Source organism: Lactuca serriola, chromosome 6, assembly GCF_051521515.1.
Source record: "Lactuca serriola cultivar US96UC23 chromosome 6, Lser_US96UC23_V15, whole genome shotgun sequence".
In the NCBI taxonomy this organism is placed as follows: domain Eukaryota; kingdom Viridiplantae; phylum Streptophyta; class Magnoliopsida; order Asterales; family Asteraceae; genus Lactuca; species Lactuca serriola.
Window position 1 is genome coordinate 183,744,421 of NC_136413.1, and position 4,900 is coordinate 183,749,320.

The 4,900-nt window shown below is 38.5% G+C and overlaps 1 non-coding gene across 1 annotated transcript; it reads left to right on the forward strand.

The window, feature by feature from the left end:
* The first annotated feature begins 1,988 nt into the window (after positions 1–1,988).
* Positions 1,989–2,095, forward strand: LOC145060771 (small nucleolar RNA R71). The gene has a single exon (XR_013686955.1). It is a non-coding gene; the product is annotated as a small nucleolar RNA R71 (small nucleolar RNA).
* The last annotated feature ends 2,805 nt before the right edge of the window (positions 2,096–4,900 follow it).

Below are 4,900 nucleotides of genomic sequence, written 5' to 3' on the forward strand. Positions count from 1 at the left end.
ATGTTGAATCTTCTGAAGAGTCCACCACCAAGATCTTTTGTTCCTTGAATCGCCTCTTGTAAGCTTGAACTCGCCTTTTATACGCCTTCTCTGAATTTTCCTTTTTATCTTTTCCGTCTTCTTCAAGCTTGCGTTTTGTGCCCTTGGTTTGTTCCTTGCACTCCATAGCATCCTCCTCCTCTTTCACTACCGGCTTTGTTACTCTTGAAGTGACCTCCTCTTCATCACTTGTCATCTCCTCATCCTCTTTGCTCACCCAAGAAGGAGGACTCTTGTAAGCTATGACTTCAATCAAATATGGAACATATTCCCTCGGTTTTGTTCTTTTGACTCGATGAACTGCCTTGATCTCTTCTTCCATAAGCTTCTCCAGTTCTTCTAGTTCATTCTCTTCATTTATTGTGAACACCTCTTCTTTATCTTCTTGAAAGTCATCTTGTATTCCAAAGACTTCTTGTTCATCTCCAACCCTTAAAGTGAGCTTAGACTCACGGATGTCAACAAGAGCTCCAGCAGTGTTAAGCAATGGACAACCAAGGATTATTGGAACATCGGGATCTTCTTTCATATCCAAGACTACAAAGTCTATTGGAAAAACAAATTTTCCAATTTTCACCAAAATATCCTCCACGATGCCCCGGGGTTGTGTCACCGAACGATTTGCCATGTGAATCTTCATTTTTGTAGCCTTCATCTTCTGAATCTCCAATTTTTGATAAAATGAAAAAGGCATCAAATTAATGATAGCCCCAGAATCGGCTAAAGCATTAACCTTCATTTTATTCCCAAACTCACATGGAAGAGTGAGGCGTCCAGGATCCCCCATCTTTTCTGGTGTTTCTCCCAACACAGCTTTTGAAGTTTGTTCACTTAGAATAACTGTAGACTGCTTCTTTAATTTCCTTCGAGTGTCTATCAAATCTTGCAGTAATTTCTGGCTCTCAGGAGCTTTGGATAAGGACTCGACAAAGGGAGTATTAATTGGGATCCCCTTCACATGCTTCACAAACTCTAAATGCTCCTTCTCCAGTAGACTAAGTGCAGCTCGGGTGGGAAATGGAAAAGGTGGCTGATAAGCTGGAACGGGCTCAAAGGGTTTTTGATCAGACATGCGCCACGTCGTGGCCAGAGGAGTGCCACGTCGTGGCGAATCTGGTTCAACAACTTTTCCATTTTCGATCTTTGATTTCTTGGGCTGTTGCGGTTCTTCTTCCAATGCCTCCAGGAACTCAGAGATTGCATCTTCTTCAGTATCGATGGCCATTACGTGAGATTGGGTCTTTACTTCGGGATTCTTCAGGGACAATTTTTCATGAACTAGAGTGGCTAGCTGACCAAATTGTACTTTAAGGTTATGGATGGAGGCTTGCTGATTCTTTATTAAGGTTTGTTGTTCCATAATAGCAGAATCAGTGGCATCGTGTCTCTTTTCTGAAGCTTCCATAAATTTCATCAAAATGGTCTCTAGGTCGGGTTTCTTCTCGGCTGGTGGCTGCTCCTTTTGATAAAGGCCTCGACCTGTCTGCCTATACTTCTCTTCTTTTTGCTTCTTATACTCTTCATATGGCAGCCACTCCTTCTTCGGTTTCCTCCAGTCCTCATCAAACTTGTCCCCACTAGAGTAGCACACTTGAGCTTTTCTGTTCCCAAACTCATCCATATTGCAGTCCTTGGTCAAGTGTGGACCACTATATCTCTCGCAACCCACTCTTATGGCATGTATTGACTGGTCCATTTGTGTTATCCTTCGATCCATATTATTTAGCATGGCCATCACAGCTGCTATTTCTTCAGTTTGGGCCCCTCCACCGCCTTTGATTCCATCTTGCCTCGGGTTGTGGTATTCGCGAGAGTGCTTCGCGAATTCTTCAATTAGCTCCTTGACCTCCCTTGGATTTTTCTTTGTCAAAGGTCCTTGAGAATCAAGGATTTGTCTTGTCATCACGTTGACCCCATCATAGAAGATTGACATCTCTTGCTGCACATTTAGGTCATGCTGAGGGCAATTTCTGAGCAAGCCCTTGTACCGCTCCCATGCTTCGTATAGTGACTCCCCCGGCTGTTGCTCAAAGTTGGCTATTGCCTTCTTGAGTTTGGCTATCTTGGATGGCGGGCAAAACTGGTCCAGGAATTGCTCACGCATTTGAGCCCAAGTGGTGATTGTACCTAGTGGGAGTGCTTTTAACCACTCCTTAGCAGCTCCTTTAAAAGTGATGGGAAGCATCCTAAGCAAGACTGTGTTTCTGTTGACATTTGGGACATTGAAGTAATCCGCAATGTCGTTGACTTCATATAGATGCTTAAAAGCACCCTCATGATCTTTCCCGAAAAATGGGATGTCCTTCAGTGCAGTCAATATGTGCCCCTTCAGCTCGAATGTGGCAGTGGCAGGTATTGTGGGTTGGACTAAACCGGGACCCACATCTTCTCGGGTCCGCTTCTTGTAAGCTCCCATGGACATTTCTTCAATTGCTGTCATCTCGTTCCTTGGCTCATTCTCGGGTTCGCTCGTGTGTTCTTCGAATTCCGGCTCGATATCGCTTTCGGACTCGGTTTGGACGGGCGTATGATCCAAATGCTCAAGATTGCTCTTGTGCCTCGCAGATGAACTTGACTCTCCTGTCTTCTTTCCCGACTTCCTAGAAAAAGCCAACTTCAATTCTTGTAAGGGCGTCTTTTTCTTGTGAAGTGCAAACTCGGGATCTTCAAGTGGTGGCACCAAGTGTGTGTTTGAGCTTCTGGTCATGAACTCCTACAACTTGCTAAACTAAAAACGTAAAATTGAACTAAAATAAGAAAAACTAACTACAAACTAAAAATCTAGTTTTTTTAACTGTCCACATCGTGGCAGGTATATGGCCACGTCGTGGACTCTGTGATTGACATAAAATTTTATTTTGCTGAAAAATTAACTTTTTGTGGTTTTTACTCCACAAGAAGGATCGATTAATTTAATGCAAATAAATAAAAACTAAAAACTAAGTCGTTCCCCTGCAACGGCGCCAAAAACTTGATGTGCACAAAAGTACTCACTAATTTTTAATATTTATAACCTAACAGACTTAACTAACTATGCACTTATAGGCAGTGTACCTAGTCAAATTACAGTATAGCTTGGGTAAGTCGGGTGTTGATCACAGGGAACGGTGTTCTAATTAATTTACTTACTGTTAAATTAACCTAATTTATTAACAAGTTTAAAAGGGGTTTTATCTGGTTTTACAAGATCAGATGAACTTAAATCAACATAAATAAAAACACACTCTTGTTTAGTTTGAATCCACTTCTCCCTTATGGCTAGCTAATGATTACGGATTATTAAGTTGGTTTTTAGTTATATTAGCAATTTAGTTCTATCTTACCAATAATTAACTTATTCATGTCAAACCATGTATGTTCACACATAATTAAACACATAACTAATTATGAATGTAAATATGTTATGTAAGATTTGTTGTATAAACGCAATTGTGATCACAATACACGTTCTCTAGCACAGATAAGCTTTATTTATTCTAATTACTAACTAAGATTGGTCAATCCTAGCTCTAATAATTTAATGTTCACTAAATCATTAGGTAAATAAGTTCATGTAGTTTTAATGGTCACTATGCTACACAGAACATGCAATCAAGCAATTAGAAAAACAAATAATAGCATGCTAGGTTATACAAATCAAACACAAGCAATTTTTTACCAACTAAACTTAATCCATAAACATTGAACTATTCATAAGTTTAAAGCTTCATCTAGCTAAACAAGAGTAGCTAGATTCAGCTGCTCATCATAGCAACTAAACCAACACAACTAAAAGTAATGAAAGACATATTCTAATTTAACTAAGATATAAACCTCTATTCTTTTTGGTGTTGAAAACCTTCTTCCAGAACCCTTCTTTCGCTCTGAATCGTCTCCTGGAATTCTTTACTTCAGCCAAAAGCTTCGTACTTTCGTAATAATCAGGAGAACTTAAATAATCTCCAAAAACCCGTGCCACGTCGTGGCCATCTTTGCCACGTCGTGGGCTTCAAGTAATATGTATCGTACAAGGAAACCCTCCGCGTCGCGATGTCTATCTTCTAGAACACTCGTGCCACGTCATGGCCGACTTTGCCACGTCGTGAATTCAGTATTTATCGTGGATTTATTCTTTTTTTTTTTTTTTGTCTTTCAAGCCTCCCATGTTCCACATATTGTCACTTTTGGTTCCTCTCTTCGAAAATCCTTTTAATTGACTGAAAATAACAATTTAAAGTCATAATTACCATTATTCTAAACATATTATCAATTTATCAATAAAAATGTACTTAAATATTGCCTAAAAATAAGTATAAATATGGCAATATCAATTATTATTATTATTATTATTATTATTATTATTATTATTATATATTAAGATAGTGAAAATTTTTAACTGTAAAGTGGCACATTTTTGGTCTCTTTTGGTCCTCCACTATTTACAACATTGACCCTTTACCTTTATGTTTTTGTTCACAAACAACCTTTAACTTTGGTTTGAATTTTTCATAGCTCTTGCCTTTTATTACATATTATTAGTATTTCTACTTACAATATTGACCATTCACCTTTATGCTTTTGTTCACAAACAACCCTTTCACTTTGATTTAAAAAATGGTCCCTCAACTATATTTGGGTCATTTTAATGTTGCTTCCTTTTTGTCTTTTTTGGTCCCTGTTGTTTACCAGATTTAACACATTGAGGACAACGATGGAAACCGAAATTACTCTTTTACTCATAATCCGATTTTTTTAATTAATTTATATTTCTCTTTTTTGTTTTAAATTAATGTTTTATTTATTAGAAAATACCCGTCCAATACCATAAAGCCACCCACCATCTGTCATCACCACCACCGCCAAAATTACATAAATGGTCCAT